A 16337-nucleotide genomic window follows, 5' to 3' on the forward strand; every position below is an offset into this window, starting at 1 on the left:
ACAGGCAGAGTCATACAATACAGGGCGCTGGGCTTGCTGAGCCGAGCCTGGAACCCTCATGCTCCTGTCCCGTGGTCTCTTACCACTTTCTCTGGCCTGTTTATATGTGGTTGACCCCACTACCTGCAGTTTTGCTCTTTTTCTCAGTTCCGAAGGCAGAAATCTCTGTTATTTTAGAACCTAGAAACCTCAGAGCTGAAAATCTGACCATTTACCCTCCTCCCCAGACACCTACCTTAGCCACATGTGATGCCTCTTGGGGGCTGTTCAGAGAGTTAGAAATTAGTACTTTTTTTTTTCCATTTTCATTAACGACCTTCTGATCAACAGAATCAGTTGAGAACTGGCTTTATCATTTAGAACTGATGTAAATCTAGCCCAGTGCAGAAAAACTTGGTATCTGTCCTGCTTAGGACTGCTTTATCTTGAGTAAAAATCCTAATTTCATGGGACTTTTTGAAATTTTGGAAACTAGCTTATGGCCTTCGGTACCCTCTGGGCCCTGACTGGGAACCACCGTGCACGAGGGGAAAAACCAGGCTTGAGTTTTAGCCAAGCCATTCAAGGAGACTTTTGTGTAGCTTTGTTCAGTGTCTGAAATGAGCACTTTTCCACCGGAATAAAGTTTTCCACCAAGTAGTTCGGTAGGAATGAAATATAGCTTGTTCTGCCAGAAGTCAACAAGACAGCCTGTCCCCATCTGGTCAGGCGGTGACCCTCCATATTCGTTCTGAGCTGGATATCCCCTAGGCCATTGCAGGGCCTATGTGCTCTGAAGAGGGGTCTCACGTGGGAAGGGCGAGGAGGGGAAGAAAGGATGAGATGAGGCTGTGGCATTCGTGAGCCCAGAGGCCTATGATAGTCACGTGATCCCCCCCTTTTTAAATAAAAGAATAAAGATAATTGTCTTTCTCGCTGTCTACAGATTAGGGGTCTGGGGGGTTCTCTTGGTGTGTTTGGCATATGTAAGTTTTGGTTATGATGCACACCTGAGGGGGCCTGTGAGTCTTTACGTTGTGTGCTGTACCCAACCCAGTCAGATTGTGGCTTTCGGTAATTCTGTGTTTGCTGCATTAGCATCAAAGAGAAACGGTTTCTTTGAAAATAAAGTGGTATGAAGCCCGCTTCATGGGCGGGCTTCTTTGCTACAGCATTGTGCTGTCCCTACCCTCTTGGAGAGGCTGAAGCCAGCCTCCCGGGGTAGCAGAGACTCCCGACAGAGGGCAACGGCACACAATCTTCGCCTGAGTCTCCAGGCTCTGCCTGCTAGTGGTGATCTTTTTTGAGAAGAAAGAGCGAGGCTGGGCTTTGAAATCAGACCCCAGGGTAGCTTCAGATTCCAGCTGGGGGACATCTGGTGGTTTAGTTCCTGAGCTGAATGATAAGATTTATCTCCCAGGGTCGCTGTGAGGGTGGAGTACCAGTGCCGTGTTTCACTGGGACCAGTACAAACCCTTCTCCCTGCCTTTTATGTTACTCAGTTCTGTGAATCAAGGAGGCGAGGTGGTATCACCTGAGCACTCAGTCTGAGGCTTTGGGAGATTCGAGTTGGCTGGGAACTTTGGCCACCTATAAAGCAGGTAGAGCTGTTGTGTCCAGCACATAGCCATCAGCAGAACGGGGCACATAGCCTCTTATTAACCTTTAGCGACTCCTCCGGGAGTGAAGTGCATTCGTGATGGACATCACCCCTGGACCTCCATGCAGGTGTGAAGGAACTGCCTGGGACCATCCAGAAGACGTGTCTGGTGCTGCAGCAGGCGCTGGAGGTTTAAGTGAGACTAAGGTAGCCACATGGGGGCATCTCGGTGCCCGGCTCTGGCCCCAGGACGGGCAGTGCTCCCAGAGTTGCAGATCGAGGCACTGAGGCACGCAAGCCCAGAGCATGCCCTCACAGCGGAAGCAAGTGCTGCAGCCAGCTGCCCCCCAAAAGACCGGGGAGAAGCCCCAAGTTGTGGCTCGGGTTTTTCAAAACATAGTTGAAAAGAAAACGTCAGTGTTACAGAGAATTCAGATAATCCTGTGGATTTCACAATGATAAAATTTTGTGTTACTAGGGGTCCAAAATAATGCAGAGAGAGTGATATATTTGGTATTAGTGTTAATTCCTTTCCAGTCCTACCTCTTCCTCTTGTGTTTCTAAGGGGAGATGCACAGGGAGCTAGTGGAGAAATATTTTCAAAGGAAAGCATAGACCCGTTTCATACAGTCCCATCTGGCTGAAGCGCGGTGTGTAGACCATCCTTGAGTGAATTCTTTCTTGGGTGAGAGCCTTCTGCACTCCAACTGACCGTGTACCTGGTAGTGTTTGCAGTCTGTGGTGGTTTTTGCACAAGAGTGTCTGCTTTCCTCATGGGTTTAGATCTTTGTACTTAAGATCTGATTTGAAATGTTTGTCCTTAACAGAGGTTTTGAATATGCTAATAACCCCACCACGTTAGACATAGGCAGTGGGCAGGCTACCTTGAAACCCAGGATGACACAAGGTTGATCCCTCTATTTCCATTTGAGGTGTATGCTGAGTGCATGGACAATGGTTTGTCCATGAAATGCTTTTCTCCAAGAAAACGCTGCCATCTTGAATCCCAGATAGCTACGGGCACTTTTATACGAACTTGAGATGGTGTCACTTTGATTGGAGCTCCTCCATGAGTTCAAATTCTGCTCTATTCCATCTGGCTTTTCCACCTTGCCCGCGACACTGAGTATCAAAGGACTGGGCTTCCAGATCCAGCCCATCGTTCTTCAGCTATGGCCTGGTAAATAAGTCTGCTGCGGCACCAGGCTTGCCATTGCTGTGATGGGTCTAGAGCTTTGGAGGCCTGCGTTCCTCACTGAAGGTTGTTAAGGAAAACCCTTCACCTCCCCGAGAAAGTTAACTCATGTGAAAAAGAGGGTGTTAATAGCTATCGTGGAAGGTTGTTGAGAGAATTAAAAAACCTCACTGGTGAGAGCACAGTGCATCCAGAGGGAGGCCCATGTGCAGACAGCTCTACTAGCTGCCAGACGCCCCCTCACAACAGCCCGGGGGATCTGACTCCAGGCAGATTCACTTTTCAATTAAAATTTTTAAAAATCCAGCTTATACCCCTGAACCCCTGAAAATACTAATATGGAGGTGAATTTTGTGGGCATGACTGTGTTTAGTCGGTGGCTTTCTTCAGTAAGCGCAGTAAAGTGAAATAGAACACTTGGTCAGGACCTGAGTCCAGATACCAAAACTTTTATTTTTGGAAACCCTGTCATTTTATTGTAAACACTCAGCAGAGGGAAGGGTGTAATTGTCCAGGGACACATTTACTGTCTTGTCCCCAGTCTAGTGTTCCCATTGTGTTTGGGCATCACCTTTTCTCTGCATTAAATCGTGTAATTTTTAAAAGTCACGCAGCCTTTGGGGCTCCTGAGTGGCTCAGTTGCTTAAGCATCCGACTCTTGGTTTTGGCTCGGGTCTGGATCTGGGGGTCGTGAGCTCGAGCCCCACATTGGGCTCCACAGTCAGCGCAGATGCTGCTTGAGACTTTCTCTCCCTCTCGCTCTGCCCCTCCTCCCTCCCCTGCTCTCTCTCTCTCAAATAAATAAATAAATCTTGAAAAAAAAGTCATGCAGCCTTTAAAATAATGCTAGAGAATGCACAAAGAGGAATTAATTTTTTAATCAAAATTTATGAACTTGCTGTCCTACTTGAATTATCTTTTTCTATTTGACTAAAATAGAATTTGATTTTTCTATGGGGTATTTAACATTTTGGGTCATAATCATGCCAGGGATGAATTAGTAGATCTTCTCTGAGTGAACTGTCAGGACAGATCCCCTCTGGGTTTGAAATACAATTAAAAATGTCAGTGAACTCTCTTGGAGGTCCACAGAGCTTCAGGGACCCTTCACCAATGCCGGCAAGGACTGACAATAGCCACCCGAGTACAGAGAACATAAGGCAGCAGCAAACTCTCCAGGAGCAGGAGGGAGAGGCTGCCCATCACCTCTGTCAGGCTTTTCTGGTCTCAACTTCCTTGTAGTTTCAGGATATTATTCCCAGATTTCCTGCAGGGTTGTTTTTAGCACAAGGCTATGGGTCCAGTAGGGGGCCTCTCTCAATAAATGGCCAGTGCAGGAGATCTCCAAAAGAGGAACGAGTCTCTAAATTTAAATATCCATGCTCTCTGCAACTCTTCTCCCTTTAATTAGGCTCTCAGACTTGCTTCCTTTCCACTTGGCACACCTTTCTTTTGTTTTTGGCAGGCTTTGAAGGGTGTGGGGAGAAGTTGTAGAGAGGAGGGCAGGAAGAATCTTGTTGGTGGCCACCTGTCCCTACCTTCCCCATCTCTTCCCTCCACAGAGGTACCTGACTGCCTCAGAGCTGATAACAGGAAGCTGAAGATAGAGGAGGAGAACAATTTTATTTGGGTAGAGGTCAGTAGGTACAAAGCAACTTGTTTCCAGGGTGTATTAAAAATACTGGTTTCGGGGTGCCTGGGTGGCTCAGTGGGTTAAGCGTCTGCCTTCGGCTCAGGTCATGATCTCAGGGTCCTGGGATCAAGCCCCACATCGGGCTCCCTGCTCAGCGGGAAGCCTGCTTCTCCCTCCCCCTCTGCCTCTGCTTCTGTTCCCTCTCCCAATCTCTCTCTCTCCCCCTAATAAATAAATAAAATCTTTAAAAAAAAAAAAAATGCTGGTTTCATGCAAATAGATAATCATGCAGTTACTTACAAGCCGGCAGTCGTAATATATGTTTTTTTTTTCCGTTTCCCTTCAGATTTCCTATGTTCCTTTTATACAAGTGATTGCCCAGATCATAATTCTCTGCTGAGATTTGGGTTGGATTCAAGAATTTGGAGAACTCCTGCAGCTTTGTAACTTCAGGCGTGTGACCAGCAGAGAACTTCACCTTTTGAGGAGTTCTGCATTTTGCCAGTCATCTCTTACAACTGAGTGCCAAAGGTAAGTCTGCAGTGCCCTGCTTAAAACAAATGCAAGAAGTTGGTGCTTTCGCCTCAAATGCTTGATTTGCAGAGTAGGTTTTACATGAATTAAGTGGCAGTTAAGTGTGGCCCCAAAGTGTTGAGCCACATCCAATTGAAGGTTTCAAGGGCTCTGGTTCAAAAATTAGATTGCTGTTCCTGCATCAGCACATGATGGCACCGAGTAGCTAGAAAGCAGAATGGTGGGTGTCCCCTACTTGTAAAATGCCCTGATGCCCCAGCCCTGCAGCCCAACAGGTGGTCTTGAGCCAGGCCTTTTGTGCGCTGCTTTGGGAGCATGAGATAAACAAGAATTGCCTTTAGGCTACTTTTAGTCTCGCAAAGGTTCCTTCCGACTTTGGTCTTGGGAAGATAAGTCTACATGAAAACATGCCAACAGATAAAGGATTCTGGGGAATGTTGTGCTTGTTTGTATGAGAAATCTGCTCATGTGTGTTAAAATTGTACCGGTAATACAGCATGTGGGCTCGGAGATCCAGGGGTCCTATAATAACAGGTACTAGACAAAAACATGTGTCTGTGTAACAGAGATATTTCTCAACCCTAAAAAATCGTTTGGGACATTGATTTAAATATGAAAGTTGCGGTTTGATAGTCTGATTAATCTGGTGGTGTGTCTCTGGCCAGGCAGTAAGGAGTGCTTTATGAGAAGGTACAGTTTCATCCCCAGTAGGGAGAGCACCCAAATTCATTAGCTTTCCTTCAGAACCTTATTTTGCCTGTGTTATTCACAAATTGTTTTAAACTATTCTTGGATCTATAACTTTGGACTATAAAATCTCTTGGTGTGATATCTGTAAGTTTATTGGTTTAATATAAATTAGAATTGTCTTTCATTTGGCCTAAAACTACTACTAAACTTGTGAGTGGGGTTCCCCCCCCCGACCACTTTTTTTTTTTTTTCTTCTTTTTTGGAGGCTTCTTAATTTCACTTATGTTCCTTATTGATGTGTGGTAACCAGAACAGCACAGAAATAATGTGTAGTATTTCATAAGGGTAGGATTAAGTGTCTGGGTGTCTTCACCTTATTATCCTTTATGGTTTCATTTGGTGGAAATGACATGTCTCATTTATTTAGAGTGTTGTGATTTCCAGGTCTACATCCTAGTTTGGAATCGAAAGCTTGGAGGTCATATTGTGCAGCCTGATTCTACGCCCTCCTTCCTTCCTCCCGCTATGCTCAAAGTTATTCTGACCTTGCTCCCTGGACCTGTCTCTTCCTAGCCTTACACCCCCTCTTGCATTGTTGGGGCACTCCCAAGTTTCTCTTGCAGACATGATATAAGATAAACACCATTGGGATATTAGACATCCAGTCCTAGGAGATTTCCGTTACACAGGAAAGCTCTTACCCGTCGCAGATCAATTTTTTTTTAATAGTCATTGAAGTGGAACCTTTTAAGACTTAGTATTTTATAAATGCAGTCATGTATTTCATGGCAGTAAGAGAAAAATAAGCACAAATCCTCAAATCTGATCATCAGAATTCATCAGTAATTCATCAGTATCAGCATCTGACACTTAACGATATTAACACACTTAATCATTTCAGTTATTCTGAAAGTTTCTCTTTCCCAGAGAGTGGTAGGCAGGGTAGTAACATGCTCACTCCGAGCAGGGTATTCTGCACGAGTGCCTGGCAGCTGTCAGTGACTGTTGGGCAAATGGCTGATTCCTGGGTGCAACTAGGTAGAGAACCATTCATAACCATGAAAAGATACTTACACAATATCCATACCCATATTATTTTAAAGAATTAATTTTTATAAGCTCATGACATCCATGGCCAAAACCCTGTAACTTCTTAAAAATTACTTCTCTGGTTTAGATAAATGTCCAGTGGGAAAATCATTAGATGTATCCATTCATATAATAAATATTGTGAGCACCAACTGGATTCTAGACGATTTTTTCTTACAGTTCTAGCACTGTGTTTTAGCAGCTACAAAAATAGATAAAATAAGCTCTAGGCAGCGTTTCTCTTGCCCTTGTGGGTTGGGGGCAGGACCCTGACAGCTCTGGTTGAGGTTCTTATAGTGAGTCCCGGGTGCCCAAGGCATAGTGGACTGCCCCTCAGAAAGGAGTCTGGAAAAGCCATGGGAAGCTGTGTTTGGAGTGAATTTTAGGGAATGAGGGCATGTGTGTGCAGAGGCATAGTGGGTCCCTTTGGTAAGGACAGGCTGGGTGGATTCGCTGGGTAATAGCTCTTAGAGTCTCCAGATCATTTAAGCAATAATGAGTGGGGACCCAGCATGCTCTTTGGTCAGTGGTCTTTCAAGCGCCAGCAGGAAAAGTGACTTTATCCAAGGGCATATTTTGGAAAGAAATGGAGGCCGCGCTAGCCTGGTAAAGTGGTGAGTGGGATGTCAGCCTCTCATGCATTTCCCAGTTATTAGGACTCAAAGTTTGCCCTGTCCCAGCTGAGACCTGTACCTAAGGCTGGGCTGTGGGGAGCAGTTTGAGGAGGGTGGAGTGTCCCAGCTACATCTCAGAGGGGCCTGAGTGGGGTCCCGAGCCCCTGTTTCCAGGTGGTATGCTTCCCTGCCCTGTATTCTTGTCTTCCCTGGAGCCTCCCCGACTTTAAAGTTGAAGAGCAGTCTTGGGAACTCCTTAGCCCTGACCCTGCCCGCTGTGGGGAGTGGGGATCATGGGAGAAGCATGGTAGCAAAGCCCTTCCATTTACACTGGCAGTGGTAATGAATGTAGAGCCTGCACTTAATTCTTCCCATGTATCATTGAAAATTGACTCTAGTTCACTGTCATTGGAGGCTGCCTGATGTTTACTGGGGATGGAAGATGTGAAGGGCCTTGTACACTGTGCTGAACATTTCTTATTTTTTGAAAAACGACTTGGAGACATTTTCAGGACAGAAGCCCAAGGGGTAGAAGGATGTTGGTGTACAGGGGAGGAAAGACCATGGCTTAGGTGATAAGACTCATGAGTGAAGGGAAGGAAAGGAGGCCACGAATTCCACAAACTGTCAGTTGCTGTTACGAGCATCAGAGAGCAAATGTTAGCAGCGATCCTGTAATGTCGTTTCCATCTTTGCTTTTTTTAGCTTCATGGAGGTATGATTGACAAAATTGTAAGACTGAAAGTGTACATTGTGGTGATTTGATACACCACATACACCATGAAAGAATCCTGACCATCTAGTTAATTAACACATTCCTCACCTCACATATTTATCTTCGTGTGTGTATGTGAGAACATTTAAATTTCCTCCTCTTAGCAAATTTCAATTAAATAACACAGTGTTACCAACTGTAGTCACCGTGTTATACATTAGATCCTTGGGCCTTATTCATCTTTTTTTTTTTTTTTTTTTAAAAGATTTTATTTATTTGAGACAGAGAGAATGAGAGAGAGAGAGCACATGAGAAGGGGGAGGGTCAGAGGGAGAAGCAGGCTCCCCGCCGAGCAGGGAGCCTGATGTGGGACTCGATCCCTGGGACTCCAGGATCATGACCTGAGCCGAAGGCAGTCGCCCAACCAACTGAGCCACCCAGGCGCCCCTGGCCTTATTCATCTTACAGCTGAAAGTTGTACCCTTTTATCAACCTCTGCCTGTTTCCTCCACCTTAAGCCCCTGGCAACCCCTTTGCTACTCTCTGTTTCTACGAGTTTGACTTTTTTTTTTTTTTTTTTTTTTACAATTCCACATATGAGTGATACCATGCAGTATTTGTCTTTCTCTGTCACTTAACATAATGCCTCGAGATCCATCTGTGTTGTCAAGAATGGCAGGATTTCCTTTTTTCTCACAGCTGAAGAACATTCTGTTGTACGTATATATACCACATCTTCATCCATCCATCCCTGGACAGACACTTAGGATGTTCCCATATCTTGGTTATTGTGAGTAATGCTACAGTGAACATGGAGGTGCAGGTATCTCTTCGAGATCCCATTTTTATTTCCTTTGGATGTATACCTAGAAGTGGAATTGTCAGATCGTCTGGTAGTTGTTTTTAATTTTTTGAGGAACCTCCATCCTGTTTTCAATAGTGGCTTCACCAACCTACCTTTCCATCAAGAGTGGGAAAGTGCTCCCTTTTCTCCACATACATGCCAATACTTGTCATCACTTGTAGTTTTGCTAATAGCCATTCTAACAGGTGTGAGGTAATATCTCATTGTGGTTTTGATTTGCATTTCCCCGATGATTAGTCATGTTGAGTGCCTTTCCATGTACCTCTTGGACGTTTGGATGTCTTCTTTGGCAAAGTGTCTGTTCAGATCCTCTGCCCATTTTTGTTTGTGTTTTTGCTGTTGAGTTGTATGAGTTCTTTGTATATTTTGGATATTAGCCCTTCATCAGATATATGATTTGTAAATATTTTCCTTCATTCTGTAGGCTATTTTTCACTCTGTTGATGGTTTCCTTTGCTGTACAGAAGCTTTTGAGTTTAGTGTCATCCCACTTGTTTATTTTGGCTTTTGTTGCCTTTGCTTCTGGTGTCAAATCCAAACACTCATTGCGAAGAGTGATGTCAAGGAGCTTACTGCCTGTGTTTTCTTTTAGATGTTTTATGGTTTCAGGTCTTACATTTAAGCCTTTAATCCATTTTGAGTTAATTATATCTATGGTGTAAGCTAGTGGTCCAGTTTCATTCTTTTGCATGTGGCTGTCCAGTTTTCCCAGGACTATGTATTAAAGAGACTTTTCTTTCCCCATTGTGTATTCTTAGCTCCTTTGTTGGTGGTGGTCTTTCAAGCTCCTTTGTTGGAAATTAATTGACCATATATGTATGGGTTTATTTCTGGGCTCTTTGTTCTGTTCCATTGATCTGTGTGTCTCTTTTTATGCCAACACTGTACTGTTTTGTTTATCATAGCTTTGTAATATACCTTGAAATCAAAAGTCTGATGCCTGTAGCTTTGGTTTGTTTTGTTTTTTTTTCTCAAGGTTGTTCTGATTATTTGGGATCTTCTATGGTTCCATACAGATTTTTTTTTTTTTTAAGATTTTATTTGTTTATTTGAGAGAGAGAGAGCGCATGAGCCCACAAGTGGCGGGGAGGGGCAGAGGGAGAGGGAGAAGCAGACTCCCCACTGAGAAGGGAGCTCGACTTGGGGCTAGATCCCTGGACCCTGGGATGACCTGAGCCAAAGGCAGACACTTAACCAACTGAGCCACCCATGCACCCCGATTCCTTACAAATTTTAAGATGGTTCTATTTCTGATGAAAATACCATTGGAATTTTGATAGGGATTGCATTGAATCTGAAAATGGCTTTGGGTTGTATGGACATTTTAACAATATTAATTCTTATAATCCATGAGCATGAAGTATCTTTCATTTATTTGTGTTTTCTTCAATTTCTTTCATCAATGTCTTAATAGTTTTCAGTGTACAGGTGTTTCGCCTCCTTGGTTAAATTTATTGCTAGGTATTTTATTCTTTCTGATGCAGTTGTAAATGAGGTTGTTTTCTTAATTTCTTTTCCAGATAGGTCATTGTTAATGTACAGAAACACAACTGATATTTGTATATCGATATTGTATCTTGCAACTTCATTGAATTCATTTATTCTGACACTTTTTTTGGCGGAGTCTTTATGGTTTTCTATATATAATATCATGTCATCTGCAAATAGTGACAGTTTTACTTCTTCCTTTCTTATTTGGGTGCCTTTTGTTTCATTTTCTTATCTAATTGCTCTGGCTAGGACTTCTAGTACTATGTTGAATAAAAGTGGCAAGAGTGGGCATTCTTATCTTGTTCCTGATCTTTGAGGAAAAGAGGAAAAGCTATCAGCTTTTCACTGTTAGGTATGATATTAGCTGTGGGCTTTATTATGTTGAGGTACATTTCTTCTATATGCAGTTTGTTGAGAGTTTTTATTAGTGGATATTGAATTTTTTCAAATGCTTTTTCTGTATCTATTGAGATTATCATATTTTTATTCTTCGTTTTCTTAATATAGTACATCACATTGATTTGCACATTTTGAATTATTCTTGCATCCCTGGATAAATTCCACTTGATCATGGTGTATGCTCTTTTAATATGCTGTTGAATTTGCTAGTATTTTCTAGAGGATTTTTTTATGCTTGTCAGTGATATTGGGCTGTAATTTTCTTTTCTTGTAATGTCCTTGTCTGGTTTTGGTTTTAGGGTGATGCTGGCCTTGTAAAATGAGTTTAGAAGTGTTATCTCCTCTCCTGGTTTTCAGAAGAGTTTGAGAAGGATTGGTGTTAATTCTTCTTTAAATGTTTTATAGAACTCACCAATGAAGCCATCTGGTCCTGGACTTTTGTTTGTTGGGAGGTTTTTGATTATTGATTCAGTCTTCTTGCTAATAATCAGTCTGTTTAGATTTTCCTATTTCTTTATAATTCAGTCTTGACAGTTTGTATATTTCTAGGAATTTGTCCCTTTCTTTTAGGCTATTCAATTCGTTGGTATACAGTTTTTCATGGTAGTCTCTTATGATCCTTGTATTTCTGTGGTATCAGTTATAATGTCCCCTTTCATTTCTGATTTTATCTATTTGAGTTCCCCTTTTTTTCTAGGTGAGTCTAGAAAAGGTTTATATATTTTATCTTTTCAAAATACCAGCTCTTAGTATCATTGATCTTTTCTATTGTCTTTTTAGTCTCTGTTTTGTTTATTTCTACCCTGGTCTTTGTTATTTCCTTCCTTATACTAACATTGGGTTTCATTTGTTCTTTTTTTTTTTCCAGTTCCCTGCGGTGTAAAGTTATGTTATTTGGGAATCTTTGTTTTTTTCTTTTTTTAAATTTTTTTTTTTTTTTTTTTAAATATTTTATTTATTTGCGAGAGAGAGAATGAGAGACAGAGAGCATGAGAGGGAGGAGGGTCAGAGGGAGAAGCAGACTCCCTGCTGAGCAGGGAGCCCGACGTGGGACTCGATCCTGGGACTGCGGGATCATGACCTGAGCCGAAGGCAGTCGCCCAACCAACTGAGCCACCCAGGCACCCCTGTTTTTTTCTTAATGTAGGTTTTTATCACTATGAACTTACCTTTTAGAACTGCTTTTGCTGCATCCCATAACTTTCGGTGTATGGTATTTCCATTTTCATTTGTCTCAAGATATTTTTTTATTTATCTTTTGATTTCTTCTTTCACCCATTGGTTGTTCAGTGGCATGTTGTTTAGTCTTCACATACTTTTGTGGATTTTTCCATTTTTGTCTTGCAATTGATTTCTAGTTTCATACTATTACAAGTCATAAAAGATGCTTGATATGATTTCAGTCCTCTTAAATATATTAAGACTTGTTTGTGGCCTAACATATGATGTATTCTTGAGACTGTTCTGTATGTGTTTGAGAAAAATATTCTGTTGACATTAGGTGGAATCTTTTGTAAATATTAAGTCCGTCTGCTCTAGCATGTATTTTATGTACAAATTTCCTTACTGATTTTCTGTCTGGATGATCTGTTCAACTGATGTAAGTGGGGTATTAAAACCCCCCACCATTACTGTATTGCTCTGTATTTCTCCCTTTGCATCTGTTAATATTTGCTTTATATATTGGGTGCATAAATATTTACAAATGTTATATCTTATTGGATTGACCCCTTTTTCATTATATAACCACATTTTCTGTCTCAATTACATTTTTTCGGCTGAAATTCTATTTTGTCTGGTAATAAGTTTAGCTACCCCTGCTTTTATTTATTTATTTATTTTTTGGTTTCCATTTGCATTGAATATCTTTTCATCCCTTTACTTTCAGTCTGCATATGTCCTTACATCTCAAAAATGTCCCTTTTAGGAAGCACATAGATGTGTCTTAGGTTTCTTATCCATTCAGCCACTCTATTAGCCCATCTTTCGGTTGGAGAATCTTAGTCCATTTACCTTTAATGTACTTATTGATAGTTATGGCTTACTATTGTCACTTTGTTAGTTGTTTTCTTGCTTTTTGTAATTCTTTTGCTCTTTTCTTCTCTTTGTCGATTCCTTTGTGATTTGATGATTTCCTCAAGCGGTATGCTTAGATTGCTTTTTCTTTCTCTTTTGTGTATCTATTAAAGGTTTATGCTTTGTGGTTACCATGAGGCTAATATAAAACATCTCATAACATCTTACTTTAAGCATCTGATAACAAGTCTGTATGTATTATTTTCCAGCCTACTACAGCAGCAGCAATGATTTGTTTAAGCATGCATTGGGCAGGAGAAAATGAAAAGCCAACCATATCTGTCACTCTTACATTCATAAAAATCCTATCCAGTAATACTACTTTTAGTAAAGGAAAATTTTTATTTCTTGTCTTTATATAAGCCTCAATTTGTATAATAACACTTTTTCCTGAGTTTATATACCTAGTAAAGTTGCCTTAATTTTTCTCCTCACTTTTACCATATCCCAGCTTTTTTGCATTTTAGAGATGATGATGAGACTGCTAGTAACTCACTTGGCCCCCACAGGGATTATTTAGAAAGACCTTTTACATACAAAACCCATCTCTCAGTCATTAAGTTTTTAGGGCTATAGCTGATCTTGGGAGGTGGAGATATCTGGAAGTAACTTGTTGATTTATGCCAAAATAGAAGGGACCATCTTGGCCCCCTTACTGCGACTCTCCCCTTCACTGGGACTCCTGAGGAGTCTGGGGTAGGGACTCTGCAGCTGGACTAATAGGGTTTTCCTTAAGGGATACTGAGTGTCTGGGGAGAGCAATAGCCTTTGACGTTCCAGTTTTTATAGCAGCTAGATCTGTGATAATCAATTAAATTGATTAAATACCCAGTAAATATTGGCAATTGCTAAAAATATTGCAGTGTTGATTCTACCACAGTTAACCTGGTGGTATAGTCAATGAAGACACTTGCCTGATACCTGGCACAGGGCTTGCCACCTCTACTGTTATGTCTAATCTGAAACACAGATCTCATTACCTCCATTTTATAGACAGAGACACTAACCCTCAGGAGAGGTTAAGAGGATTGCTTGTGTTCATAGAGTTGAAATTGCGCACTAGCATTTTGACCAAGGTCATGTTCTTTCTCTTCCCCATGACCCTGACATACCCTGGCAATGTTAGAGTAACCACCTGTGGTTTGAGCACTTATCTTGAACCAGGCACCACTTGACGGACACTCCGAGAGATTAAGTAGCTTGGCCAAAGCTCAGTGCTCGTAAGGGCAGAGCAGGCTGCGCATCCACATCTTCCTGACCCAAAGTCTTTCATTCTTATTAGACCATGAATTTTATTTATTTGCTTATATTTTTTCTCATAGAAAAGTCGCCAGCAACTAAGTATGGTTTGGAAGCAAGTCTCTTTTGGAAACTTAAGGGAGCAGGAAGAAAAGCTTTGGGAAGGACTGGAGGGGTGGGAGATAGGAACCTCAGTCCTATGGAGGGTCTTGTACCTTCTGAAGTCCCCAGGGTGAACTCAGCAGCTCAGGACCAAGCTGAGGCCAAGATGCAGGCCTTGGACTTCCCCTTGTGCTGTTCCCAGACTGCATTCAGAGTCACCTTGTACTGGTGACTCCAAACTTACAAACAGACCTTTGGAAGTCATTTGTGGGAGCAAGAGGACCTTGTATACTTGCCGTGTGCTGGGTCCTCCCCGTGGTCCATTACACTTCCACAGCACCTTTGTACAGAGTGAAGCTTCATAAAATTGCAGTTTAATGTTTTTGTTTGTTTTTTTTTTTTTTTTTTTTTTTTTTATGTAACCGATGAAATCATCATTTTCTAGTGGTTGAAGTGATGATCAAAGTTTAATCAATCATTTTTCTTTTCTGTCCTACCTAACATGCCCTAGCAGTGTGGCTTTTTAGAAAGCTGGAAAAACCAATTAAAAACACAAAAAAACAAGTCCTTGTTCCCCACACACACCCCCACCTTCTTTTCTCTCTGACAGATTGTAGAAGCGGAGTTCAGGGCATTCCTGTCCTTTCTCCACTGTTCTCTGAATTGTACCCTATAGTTTACAAAGGAATTTTCATGTAAACTTGCATAATTTCTCTTTAAAACCAGAGGACGTGGCTCTTCTCTCTTGCCCCACACCACCACCATTTTATAAAAGAAGGAAATGAGCCAGGAGGTCATGGGTTATAATTACTTGTGCACGCTTGATTGCACAGTGACCTAGCGGCACTGTTCCTTTAAGAGTCGCTGGACTGGGCATGTAGATGTGACAGAACAATATACTAAGAAACAGATCACAGGGAGCTTTGAATGAGAGCATTGCTGCAGTCAAGGTTCCAAAATTAGGAGAGTGTTTTTTTCTTGACCTTCCTCCAGAAAAACAAAAAGTACATTCCCACCATGTGCGTGTGTCGCAGGGGAGGGAGGCAGAGGCTTTTAGCAGATTACAGATCATCCATGACTTAGAATACATTTACATTCCGGGGCACCTGGGTGGCTCAGTCGTTAAGCGTCTGCCTTCGGCTCAGGTCATGGTCCCAGGGTCCTGGGATCGAGCCCCGCATCGGGCTCCCTGCTCGGCAGGAGGCCTGCTTCTCCCTCTCCCACTCCCCCTGCTTGTGTTCCTGCTCTCGCTGTCTCTCTCTCTGTCAAATAAATAAAATAAAACAAATAAAATAAAAATAAAATAAAGTAAAAGAATACGTTTACATCCCAATAAACCGTAAGTTGAAAATATTAAGTCAAAAAGGTATTTAATACACCTATGACCATCATCGGTTAGCTTCGCCTTGTTAAACGTGCTTAGAACACTTACGTTAGCACACAGTTGGGCAGGATCATCTAACACAAAGCCTGTTTTCTAATAAAGTGTTGAATATTCCCTGTGATTGATTGCATACTGTACTGAAAGTGAAAACCAGGATGGTCATCAGTGTACCAATTGTTGATCCTCATGATTGCGAGGCTGACGGAGCCTGTGGCCGCTGCCCAGAATCAGGAGAGAGGGCTGGACAGGCACATATCACTAGCCCAGGAAAAAATCCAGATTCAGAATTCGAAGTATAGTTTCTACGGAATGCGTGTTGCTTTCAAGCCATTGTAAAGTCAAAAAAGTCCTCTGTTGAGCCATTGGAAGTTGGGGGCCATCTGTAGACCCAGAACAGGTAAATCTGTTGGAGGTGGTGGACGTGTCTATTACCTTGTTTGTGGCGATGATACCAAGGTGTGTGCATATGTCCAAACTCATCAAATTGTACATATTAAATATGTGTGACTTTTTTTAATAGTATCCCTCAATAAAGTTGAAAAATAAATTGCTGTGTCAGTGTGAGAATCCCTTTTACGGACCTCCCACCAGCGTGTGCCAGTCTGAAGGGGTATGCGGGAGACCGCAGAGCTGTCTTGCACAGGCAGCGTGGTCCTGGAACACTTGGGGGGGGGGGGAGGGCAGGGGTCCTGTGGACCTCTTAGCTTCCACCTCCTCCTGTCACTGGTGTGC

At 42.3% G+C, this 16337-nt stretch overlaps 1 protein-coding gene across 6 annotated transcripts in view; it reads left to right on the forward strand.

The window, feature by feature from the left end:
- NCK2 (NCK adaptor protein 2) overlaps positions 1-16337 on the forward strand; it is a 147729-nt gene that overhangs the window by 67956 nt on the left and 63436 nt on the right. For 4 of the 6 annotated variants that reach the window (XM_021680320.2, XM_021680326.2, XM_021680323.2 and 1 more), the window contains one exon: positions 4754-4938. The gene's annotated coding sequence lies outside the window, so the exon portion shown is untranslated. Of the gene's footprint in view, positions 1-4336; positions 4411-4753; positions 4939-16337 lie in introns of all 6 variants that reach the window. The other 2 variants (XM_021680322.2, XM_021680321.1) reach the window with 1 other exon arrangement.

The sequence above is a fragment of the Neomonachus schauinslandi genome, chromosome 10 (genome assembly GCF_002201575.2).
Source record: "Neomonachus schauinslandi chromosome 10, ASM220157v2, whole genome shotgun sequence".
In the NCBI taxonomy this organism is placed as follows: domain Eukaryota; kingdom Metazoa; phylum Chordata; class Mammalia; order Carnivora; family Phocidae; genus Neomonachus; species Neomonachus schauinslandi.